Here is a 12,304-nt window from a genome sequence, read left to right as displayed (position 1 = left end):
AAATTGCTTTAAGGATGTGGGAGGGGCAGCACAGCAACTTGGGGACCACCACCTCCCAGGGCAAATGGCTTTAAGGATGGGGAAGGGCCCACGCAGCTCCCCTGTGCCCCACGGACTGCCACCTTCGAGGAACAAAGTTCTTTAAGGATGTAGAGGGCAAGCATGGCACTCTCGTACCCCGCAAACTGTCACCTCCCCAGGGAAAAATTGCTTTAAGGATGCAGGGGAGCCTGCACGACATCCCCTGTGCCCTGGGGACCTCCACCGCTTGGGGCAAATTGTTTTAAGGATGCGGAGGGCCCACGGAGCACCACCCATGCACCAGGGACCACCACTTCTCTGGGACAAATAGATTTATAGATACGGGGGCCCGTGCAGCCCTAGTGGCGCCACTTCCCTGGAACAAATTGCTCTAAGGATACGGGGGTGGCCCACACAGCATCCACGCACCCCATGGACTACCACCTCCCAGGGGTAAAATGCTTTAAGGATGCAGGGGTGCCTGGGCAACACCCATATGCCCTGGGGACCCCCACCTCCCTGGGGCAGAAATTATATTAATTAGATGGGGGCTGCTCTGAACCCTCCTAAGCCCGAGGGACCACCATCTCCCCAGGTCTACAATATGTAATAAGGAGGGGGTCCATCGACCACTACCTCTGCAGGGCCAAATTAAAATGAAGGAGGGGGGACTGCACAGCCTGCCTTCTGGAGTCATACTTGCCTCTGGGGATCATCACCCTGGATCGCTGGCTCCTGCTACCTCCCACAGTGCCCACCCTCGGGAAGTAGCTGTTTTCTTTTGCTTGGCACAAAGCAAAAGAAAAAATAACTCTGCTTTCATCAAGCGGGAGCTGTTAAACAGCTCCTGCTTGCTGAAAGCAGAGTTTTCATCTCTTTCCCTGCGTGCTAACATGCATGCAGGGAAAGAGATTAAACATTGCTCCTGCAAGCAGGGAGCTTCTGTCTAAAGCAGCTCCCTGCTTCCTGGTGCAATGCCACTCCCGCTAGAGACCGGAGCCTGTGGGACCGCAGGGGCCTTGAGGCTACCCCCACAGTCCTGTCACTTTCTCGCTCTCTCTTCCACCCCATGGAATGGAAGAGAGATTTAATTCCATCCCATGGAATGGAAGAGAAATCAAGGCAGATAGTTATTGCAATGGTCTCTCCATACAATCACTTCAAAGCGTCCCACTAGCACAACATTTGATTCAAATGTAATAGTTACATTTTGATGCACAGCAAAACAGTCACCTCTGGCCTACTGCTACAGCTCTTGGACTGTCACCCAGGTTGTAGGTTCAAATCCTGGTACCTTGAGACAGTGTGCCTGTTTATTTACTTGTGTTTTGAATGTTAAAACTTCCTAGAGATGGAACGTTTACGTCTTCTTCCCATCACCATCTTTGGATTGAATGTCATAGAGATGTCTGGACACTTCATAGTAAGGAGTCACCTGTGACCTAGATGTTAAGTTCCCAGAACCACACATAGAAGGGTGAGGGTTCTAATCTTGATCCGTCACTTATCATTTCTCAGCTTTAAATTCTTTTCAACTTCAAATATTTAAGGTACATACAGAAAGGGGATCCCATTCTTGGTACTTCTCAGAATATTTTGCATTTTAAGTGCCACTGGGTTAGATGGTGCGGGGCTGAGTGATTATAGGGGGGTTGGCCGCAGACCCTGACTGCCAGGAACTCTTGTGCGCACCGAACTCCCCTCATGTGACAAAGTGGTGGTGAAAACCCCCGTCAATGGCAAAAGTTGCGATGACCCAAATGTAAAGACTTGAGTCGATGTAGGCTTTAGCTGAGGCTGGATGGGAATAGTTTTCAACAGGGACTGCACTAGTATATCAATGGAAGCACCAGTGTCAATCAACGCATGAATCTTGCGACCTTAAAGAGATACAGAACATTGTGGTATCTGTTTTCGAGGACGCCCTCCCGGCTGTAGAGAGTGAATCATGTGGACAGTCCCTTCTTCATCTTCATTGTCATCTAGATCGTCATCTTCACCTGAAACTGCAGGCTGCTGCACCACGTTGACAGTCTTTGATTTCTGCGACTTTGGATGGACAGATGATCGACAAACTTTAGCAAATTGGTTTATCTTGTTGCAGCTTGCACATTTCTTGCCTTGAGCAGAACATGGCCCTTGATGAGGAAATGGGCCACCACACAAGAAACAAAATTGAGTTTGAAACAGCCTTCTTCCTAGGCTTTTTTTTCCGTGACTGCTCGGTGATGACATTCACCGGTCCACTATTGACTTGAGTCTGCAATGCCACATTCATGTGGGCTGCACGTACTTTCGACAACTCTTTGTATCTACCCATCGTGAGAATATTCAACATTGACATACCAGGTGCCTGTAGTATGTTTTCTCGCAGCTTCACAGACGCACAGCCCTGTATGAACTGCGTACTAATTTCATCTTCAGCATCAAGCAGTGTACACATGTGTGCCAGTTCTCTCAACCTTCCATAGAATGTGTCGACAGACTCATTTGGGAGTTGCCTCGCTTGCCTCTACAAGAAGTGCTCATAGTCCGGATTCGCTGAGGGTTCAAAATGTGAGGTCAGAGACCTTTTTAATGACTGGTAAGTGAAAGGTGGGCCTTCCTCCACCACAGACTTTCCAAGTTTATGAATGGCTGCATCCCCTAGGTGCAGGAGCATGGGGCGGCGTCTGTCGTCATCCAGTGCTGTAGCCGCAAAATAGGTTTCCAACCTACTGACCCATTCCTTCCACCTGGCAGCTTGGTCAGAAGGGGGACCCTCCACAATAAATGGTTCTAATGCAGGAGCTGATGACATGGCCATCTTGGTGCAAGTGTTTGTTTGTTTTTTTCTTTTGTCTGTATGAGAGTTTAAAATGCACTATTGAAAAGGTCCTTTACATGCACATCAACATACAGGTGGCCTGACCTAGACATGCACTTGTGTGAATTGTCACTGCCACCTCATAACCTTTGCACAAGACAGTACAGTCTGTAATGAAAACAGTGTCCTGATGTGTGGCTTTGTGTCACTGCCGACCAAAATGCTTAATTCACAGCTTGTTTTTTGTTTTTATTAGTTTCCTTCATTTGTGTTTTGTTTTTGCAGAAGAAAGATCACTTGTGGGCTCGTTTGATCACCCTGCTCACTACACGCCCTGGTCACGGAGCTTCCTATGAACTCTGACGTCCTTCGTTGCCCCAGTGACAGACGAAAACGCTGCCCAGCACGTGATGCTAAATACGGGGAAGCTCTGTCCCCAGCACAACGCCTCGGGCCTCCAGAGCAAACTCCACTGCAACAGGAGGCTGGGCACCGCAGACACGGCCAGGCACAGCGGACACGCCATCACCGCTGCCCCACCCCAGCCACTCGCAGCCGGCGGGCAGGAGCCTAGCAGCAGCCGCTGAGCACATGCAGCAGAAAGCACCAAGGAAGGAGATGCTCCACCGTCTCCCGCACCAGTACAGCAAGTAGGGGGGCGAGGGAGCAGGCACTACCCTCATCGCCAATTTGTTGAGTTGCGCAGTAGGCGCCAGTAGTGAGGCCTACCTTTACAACGTTTATTATAAACTCGCAATGACAAACCACACCAACACCGCTTGTTAGCTTCTGGCCATGGGGCATAAACCCCCGGGCTCTTTTAATCAACTCGGTTCACGTCACAGGGCAAGACCACCATTTTAATATTGTGCAGGGGAGTCTAATAGAATCTCCCTGCGCTAATGAACGTAATGGGTGGGCCCATGACAAAACATAACAATCTTATGGCCTACTGAGCCAAGTTGCTCATTTCGCCTTCCCTTAATAATTCAAGAAGTTGTGATGATGTAATTTATTTAGAGACAAATATAACTCCTTTTCAATCCTAGGAGAGTGCCATGCTCCTTGTAAGGGGTCTATAAGTGGAACAAAGTAAGTGGCCAAATGTATTTGGCTCCCAGAGAAATGTAGCCTATTGTCATCTACACGCCACTATTTATGTAACTTCTTCCTTATGATGTAGTTGCAAATTGTGATCCGTTTGTTTACGTCCTAATTTGTTTGTTGAATCCTTTTAGCATCAAAAGTTGAAATCAAAAATATGCACACAAAAACAGAAACCTTCCTGGAGTCTATGGGATGTTTTACACACTTCCTGCTGCCCCAGCCATCATTTCCTCAGCCTATCCGACCCTCCCTTTCCCACAGCTATTTTTTTAAAAACATTGTTTGAAATCATTGCTGAAGCTTTTTTAAATTTCTGATGGGACACCGGGACGTGTTTCAAATTGTCTGAACATTTATAAAAGCGGCCTGGAAATGCCTTTTCTACTTAATGGAGCTCGCGGTTGCTGAACATCGATAAACAGTTTTGTTTCTGCGTGTGCCAGCTGTGCCAACAAAATATATTTTCTAAACAACAGTGAGTTCCATGTTTTTATGCAGTTTCATAGTTTTAGCAATCTAGATTTTCAATGATCACACTACAATGTGATCATTCTTTCACTTGCAGCAACATGTTAGCCAAACCTGCTGTCTTTTTGTCCTATGGGTTTGCGTTTGAAATGAGCTTCATTTAAAACGATCGGTAATTTCAAGAGGGATTTCTGACTGATACCACTGTGGATTTCTCTCCCACAAATGTAGAATAATCTGCAATAGTAGATCCTGTGCAGAGTTTTGAGAAGGGCTGATGAAGGCGTAGTTTGCCTTGAAAAGATGGAATGGGAATGGCCTTAAGCTTGTGAGTTCGTTAACACTCAAAAACTATGATCGCAATACTTCTCATCCTGCTATTGGCCAGAGACTTAGGGGGTGATTCTTATGAGTTTTTCCCTGGGCTGGCGGGCGGTCTCCAAAAGACCGCCCGCCAGCCCAGGGAAAAACTCCCTTCCCACGAGGATGCCGGCTCGTAATCGAGCCGGCGGAGTGGGAAGGTGCGACGGGTGCAGTAGCACCCGTCGCGTATTTCAGTGTCTGCAAGGCAGACACTGAAATACCTTGCGGGCCCTCTTACGGGGGCCCCTGCCGTGCCCATGCCATTGGCATGGGCACGGCAGGGGCCCCCAGGGGCCCCGCGACCCCCCCTACCGCCATCCTGTTCATGGCGGCTTTCCCGCCATGAACAGGATGGCGGTAGGGGGGGGTCAGAATCCCCCATGGCGGCGCAGCAAGCTGCGCAGCCATGGGGGATTCTGAGGGCAGCGGTAAACCGGCGGGAGACCGCCGGTTTACCCTTTCTGACCGCGGCCAAAGCGCCGCGGTCAGAATGCCCTGCGGGGCACCGCCGGCCTGTCGGCGGTGCTCCCGCCGGGGTTAGAATCAGCCCCTTAATCTAGCAAAGGCATGGAGCAACTCCTTTTACAGGACGGAAAAGGGATTCGAACACCTCAAAATCTGGAGGGGGCTTACGGAAGAGGTTTCTTCTTGGGGAAAATATTTTTTTTAAAGAAAAGACAGAAAAGAGAAATAGAGCAATCACAGTCTATGTACAATTATACACTGGGGGAAATGGAAGCTCAGAGAAGATGCCAAATGGCAAATCCAGTGTACACTTAAAAACACTGCATGACTCAGCTTTCCTGGCATACCGCTCGGAGTGTTTCTGAGTTCGTAAAAGCATTAAATCTGCACCTTCTCTAGAAAGAACTGGTAAGGGTAAAAAAAGTACTTTCTGTAACAACCCGCATGTACTTCACAAAAACAAAACAAGCTTTGTGGCCCATATGAACTTATTTTATTACTCCACTTGTTCTATTGCTGGCGGGAATCCATTACAGAGAGAGACATTACATTTTGGGCAGATGAATCAATATAAGGTTCGTCAAAAGGAAGGCTATTAAGGTAGAAGGAGTGAAGAGGGGGAAGCTATTCCTCTATTTGCTGGGTTTGTGTTTTATAACTACATGTGTGCACATGTACATCCTCACTACAACTGGTAGCATCCCACCTGAGCTTTAATTCGAGTGGAGGAAGGGTACTCTCTTGGGCTTTCAGAGTAGTCTGGTATCTGTAGTCCTGATACATTCAGATGTGGTGTGAATTGCATTAGGGAAACCACTTCAGGGCCAGGGGAAGGGGCTGCAGAGAGGAGCACAGCCTTGGCCCTGTCTGACCACTGCACCATTTCAGGTGCTGCATAAGGTCTACCCTGCCTCGGCCTCTCAGCCCTCAGGATCACCCGCACCAAAGTCCAGCAAATCAGTTAAGAGGGATCTAGTGGAGAGAAGGGGTCAGAACCAATTATTTTTAACTTCAGAATTGTTGGTTGGAGGATGTGGCAATGAGTAGTTTGTGCAACATTCAGTTCTCAGTTGCTTGATATAGAAATTTAAATAGTGTCTGTATAATGTTCATACAACCCTCTTACAATGTAAATGATCACATACATACCCCAGAGTGTATCAATACTTTTTAATAAAATATAGATGTTGTTTTATAGTATTTTGGAGCTTCCTTTAGCATTGAATACGCTTGCTTATTTTCATGGATCTAATAGGCCCAAAAGCCATAAAGCTAATGACTGTACTTTTTCACATTTCCTAGATGTGCAACTTCACTTTCGAATCTGGCACATGGAAGCAAAGTTTTCCAAAAATAATGAGCCCAGTATTTTAAAAAAGTATGATATCTTCTCCCCAAGGAAATCCAGCACTTCTCTGGTGAGAAAAACCTGCCATCTGCTCATTAGATAAGTTGTCACTGAGAGTACCAATCTTCTGACACTTGTTTAAACTCCATTGACTTGCATTGAGAAAAAGCACATATGTAGGTGTGGGTGCTGGGAACTCCTAAATTCCTACCACCCAAAAAAACACCTCAACAACACGACCACTGGTGGATGAGTCGAAGACGGTAATAAACCTCACTTTCATTAGGCAATGTGTCACGAGACAAGGCAACACAGAACATATCAAAGATAGATTCAATTGAGTAAGGACAGACTCACTAAGTGAACTCTAGGGCAGAATTAGAAAATTTCAAAAGATTTAATAAAACAATTCAAAAGGGTACTGCACAGAAATTGTAAAGAGCAGATGCTCAAGTAATTGCTACAAAGGCTCTCAGTAATGGGCCAATGTGGAAGAGTAAGCAAAATCAGAAAAAATGTATGTCCAAAATGAGCAGCAAAATAAATAGGAAATTAGACAGCATACCTCGTAACAGCAGACATTCATCAGGAAATTTCTGGCTCATCCCCAAAGTTGAGGATTTATACAGAGAATCTTCTCATAAAACATAATAAAAACTGCAAATTCATCATAGTGTGAGCAAAATAATTATAATTTCAGCAAATCACATTTTTATTAAACTTCATATTGCCTCATCATCTAAGCACTATACCACTACATGAATAAACGATTCAGCCACTGTAGGCCAAAGTCATTCACAGATGGCAGGACAACCCAGTTACAAAACGACAGTAAACTATTGTGAATGAATACTGTACAGTAAGCTAGCGGAAGGGACCAGAATGATCACAATATCACTAGGTCCATGTTGGAAAGTTTTCTTTGAGAACAGCAAGAGCAACATCAGTGGAAATAAACATGACTTTGCTTGACTGTGTACTGAAGAATGAATAAACAGTGAATGTACACAGTAAGACATCCATTTTGTCGTTGAGGCCTAACTGTGGCCTAGTTTACATAAGCAGCACACAGACACTTTAACATGTCATAATGAATATGTTTCAAATATGATAACATTAAATAGGAGAAAACATAAAATAAGTGTACACGTGTAAACTTGAGTGTAGAACTGCATTTTGCACAATGTTAATAATGAACAGTTTTATAAATGCACAGAAACTCTTACATACCGATCTAAGGGCCAGATGTACCATCACGGCCCATTGCGATTCGGTAATAGCGATTTTTAAGAAATCGCTATTACCGACTCGCAAAGGTCCATGTATCACATTTGCGAATCGGTAATAGCGATTTCTTAAAAATCGCAAATGCTATTTCCGAATCGCAAATTGTGATACCGGCCCCATTCGCAGCTATGGGCCTGTTGGCCCATAGATGTGAATATTTAGCATTTCCAAAATTGCGATTTCTGAACCAGAAATCGCAATTTTGGAAATGCAAAAGGCCAGGGTGCTGGGGGCCTAAGGCCCCCTCTCCTGCACCACAAAAATGTTTTTTTCAACATGTAAGGTACACACATGCCAAAAGGGCATGTGTGCTTTACATGTTTAATTTAAAAATGCAGTTTAACTGCATTTTTGAATTTTGCACCAGGTTACCACCTGGTTGCAAAGCATGGTATTTTGCAAGTGCAAAATGCCATTTTTGGGAAAATCGCAATTTGCGATTTTTTCTAGAATAGCCTTGCGACCTGGAAATTGTGAATCGCAAATTGCGACTCGCAATTTCCAGGTCGCAACGCAAGAAATCGCTATTTTAGCGATTTCTTATTTGTGGTCTGTGAATGCATTTCATGCATCGCAGACCACGGTTTTGCACTCGCAAACGGCCGAATTTACCGATTCGCACCGTTTGCGAGTGCAAAACTTTTTAATACATCTGGCCCTAAATTTCTATGTATTGTTAACTCTTTGCTTCAACTTTCAATGTTATAGAGAGACCCCAGTTCAGTTGAAATGACAATTGTCTTTGATCTTTTGCTGTGCTGCTTGGGATATTGCATTAAACACTAGTTGGGCTTCGGGCTTCCTAATGTGTTGTATTTTGATTTTAACATTATCGAGATCCTACTTTTTAGAGCTTCCAAGTGAGTGCAGATAAGAAGCACATACACAAGGAGTTGATCACTCTAATCTGGATAAAACCAATGCTTTGGTTACAGAGACTTGATGGTGAGAAGGAAAAATTATGTACCAGACAATTCATTTTGTGAATACAAGGTTGATGTCAAACAAGGTGCAGACATTTTACTTGGATTTAGCAGAGGAGGGAGATGCATAAAGTCAGTCTCGACGCTGGAAAATATTAAGGTTGCCTGGGTGAATACACCATTGAGGCTGCTATTTCTCTATCTGTATATGACTTGAAGGCATTTAGCAACACTGCAGACTGGATGCAGGACCACAATATCCGACATCCCTAAGAACAGAAGGGAGACGAATAGTTCATTGCAATTCACATATAACTAAACATGAAAAACAACCTATTAAATTGCCCACCTTAGGTGATTCAAGATGATAGCGGCAGCAAAGAGATGTGGGGTTCCATATTTCATAGTCTGGCCGCAAGGGGAACGATTCAGGCTTACCTTGCTGGGAATGATTGAATAAAAAGGATTTGATACATGAGAATGCAAAGCTGGACACACAGTAAGTCTCTTCAGCATTTGTACTGTATTGTAACATTTGTATAACGCTTCATAATCCACTATGAGTTCATGAAACTATTCAATTTGCATTTTGATACTTGACACCCTTTTTGAAGGAAATCATGAACTATCTCGTGGTACACTGTGGAATACTGTGCAAAAGACTTAAAGAGATCAAAATGAAAGAGGTTAATCAGCCTCAAGTACTGCCAACCAAAAAGTCACTATATGAGCAAGTGTATCAAATTAGCCACTTCCTGATCCTTCATGGAGTCTTGGGCAAGCTTCAGGTAGACGTTCCCCTAATGTCAGAATGGGTACAAATGGTGCTTTTTATAGTGTGGTCGCCCATTTATTTGAACAAACACTTTAGGGTTTAGCAGCAGTTCTCTAGGTGAACTCATTAACTTGTCTGCTGTTTTCATGAATTCTAAATGATTTGTTTCCTTTCCAGGAGTATTGGGTAGTAAAGGGGCATCACTACCCACAACAAAACGTCAATGGTATCTGGTTGTAGCAAGTTCCCATCATGAACTAGGACTGTTGTGCAGCACTCCTGGGACAAACATGGAGGAGGCAGGAGGGGGAGACAGGTCACTGCAGCCAGCAGGCATTACTCCACAAGGCAGGAAGATGGCATCGGTGGCCCTGTGAGGACAGTTTCTGCCCAGCAGAGAGCCATTGGCCCTGGCTCATCATGCCCAGATAATGCATGGTGAGGGGCAGTAAGGAGCAACTATGTGTCTCTGCCCAGGCTGAAGAAAGGCAGGGAGAAGGATGGGGAGCCACAGGTAAGAAAACAGGGTGCCACAAACACCTTGAGAGTGGACCCAAGAATCAAATATCAATAAGAATGAGTGTAGAGAAACATTCCAGTACATTTGAATCAAAAGGAATAACCACCAGTCAGGGGAGGCCACAGGGAGGAAGGGGCATTGACAACTGGGGGATTGACACTATTCAAGTGAGCACCAACAGAAAACAGAGGAGGTGTCACATGGATGGAGGGCTCCTTGAATCTCTTTCATTTCTTTTTTTGAAGATTGTGTTTGACCTTTACTAGGACACTGAGGCCCTTATTATGACTCTGGTGGTCCTGAGACTGTCAGACTCGCAGTGGTGTTCAGACCGCCGGCAAAGCAGCGGTCCGGCCTCCACATAATGATCGTGGCAGAGCCGCCACAGTCTGACCGCCGGCACCGCCAGGTTGCTGCTTGTCGACAGCTTGGCGGTGTTGGCAGTCTAAATCTGCCAGATTACGAGTACCCCTCTGCCGGCTTTTGCATGGCAGTTCCACTGCAAAGCAAAGGCTGGTGGAGATGGGGTGCTGGAGTCCATGCACTTGGCATGGGCAGTGCACTGGCCCCCATGGTCAGCTCCGTTGCGCTTTTCACTGCCTGAATTACAAGCAGTGAAAAGTGCGACGTGTGCTGTCGCACCCAATGCACCGCAACATTGCCTCCAGCTTGATTACGAGCTGGTGTCAATATTATGGCCTGTTTCTCGCTGGCCCAGCAGGAAACCCATAATAGGGCCGGCGGGCGGAAAACCGGAGTTGCGGTTTTCCGTCCTAAAAGGTTTGGCGAGCGGCCTCTGCCACCCGCCAAACTCAAAATGAGGACCTGAGTGTTTGGTTGTGCGGACTTTACATCGGAACAGTTCTTTTGCCTGTACATACCTGACTGAACATTGAGGCATGAGAATCAGATGCAACATTTCCTCATCACAGTATTTGTCAATAAAAAAAGAAACCTTCCTCAGCATAAACCACTGTGGGCACAGACGTGATCATTTCACTGCTTCAAATTTCAACAAGTGAGCAAAGTGGATGAGTCCAAGATCCCCAAGGAGAGCTCAGAGGCTTCTCTCTCAAGAACTTTTTTTTATCTAGCCAACGTGTGTCTTTCAAAGTGGAATTTCAAATATATGAGGTAAACATGTCCCAGTATGTTTTACATAGATGTTTTACTCTGGCGGTGAGTTATGTCCTCCATAGGGCAAAATAGCCCATTGGCTCATTTAACCTTATTTTATTTTAAAGCCTATGGATTAAGAACCCAACGAACCCCTGGAGGAAGTTTCCCTCTCTTACTTGCTCCAATACGAGCAGAAATGTATGCTATGTTACTTAACCCACTACTGGTGTCAGAATGGCCCCATTTTCTGGTTTAATAAACTCAGATTTTTCTCAAACTACACCTCAGAGTCAAACCTCTCTGTTAACTGATAAACATGATCAGGGTCTTACAGTGGGCAGAGACCCCTCATGTCTTTGAATGATATTCCAGCACTGAATTGTGAGGCTTTGCAGGACTTGAACGATAGAGTCTGATGTTAATCTATCTCACTCCCGAAATCGTAGCCCATTTGGAAGAAATCACGGATAGTAGAACCAAATGCAGGAGGAAGGAGGGATGGGAATGGAGGAGAAAAGAGACAGTCTTGTCTGATATACAAGTCTCAAAGTTCAGGGGACTCACAGCAGTGTTCTTACAGACGTACATCAAGTGTTTACTATGAATGTGAAAAACAGACAGTTACTAAAGTTCACAGGCAGAAGCAATTCAATAACGCTGTAATGCTGCACTGAAACTAAGCCAATGTGGTCGAAGCAGGCATCTGGAAATTATTACCTCCAGGTTTAAATCAATCTTGGAAAACAGGTAAGAGGGAGCAAGGTACAAAACACGGGAAACCAGGCCAAATTGCAATCCGTAAGCAATTCACGTTCAGGCAGAAGTCAGAAAACTGAGGGAACTGAAATACAGTGAAAAACAACAAACATAAAGGATGCATGATAACATGAAAGAGCTATAGCGAGTTTGAAGGGGCAATACAATATTAGAAGATACCAGGCACCTTCCCAGAGAAAGTTAACAGTTTTGAATCACTGTGGCACTCATGACTTGGAAACCACATCTCCCTGACCTTCAGGCTAGCAGCCTTGACCAAACAGGCCAGTCTGCCACGGTCTCATAGGGACTTTATTGACGCTTCTGTAGAATCTTCTTCCACACC

The 12,304-nt window shown here is 45.3% G+C and overlaps 1 protein-coding gene across 2 annotated transcripts in view; it reads right to left on the bottom strand.

Moving 5' to 3' along the window:
* ITPRIP (inositol 1,4,5-trisphosphate receptor interacting protein) overlaps positions 1-12,304 on the bottom strand; it is a 274,298-nt gene that overhangs the window by 134,313 nt on the left and 127,681 nt on the right. Inside the window, exon 3 of one of the 2 annotated variants that reach the window (XR_011204899.1) lies at positions 9,138-9,230. The exons of the other annotated variant lie outside the window; for it this stretch is intronic. The gene's annotated coding sequence lies outside the window, so the exon portion shown is untranslated. The remainder of the gene's footprint in view (positions 1-9,137; positions 9,231-12,304) is intronic. 2 annotated transcript variants of the gene reach the window in all.

The sequence above is a fragment of the Pleurodeles waltl genome, chromosome 6 (assembly GCF_031143425.1).
Source record: "Pleurodeles waltl isolate 20211129_DDA chromosome 6, aPleWal1.hap1.20221129, whole genome shotgun sequence".
Taxonomy (NCBI): Eukaryota; Metazoa; Chordata; class Amphibia; order Caudata; family Salamandridae; genus Pleurodeles; species Pleurodeles waltl.
The sequence above is the reverse complement of the archived record's forward strand: the minus strand, read 5'-3'. Positions and strand labels throughout refer to the sequence as shown.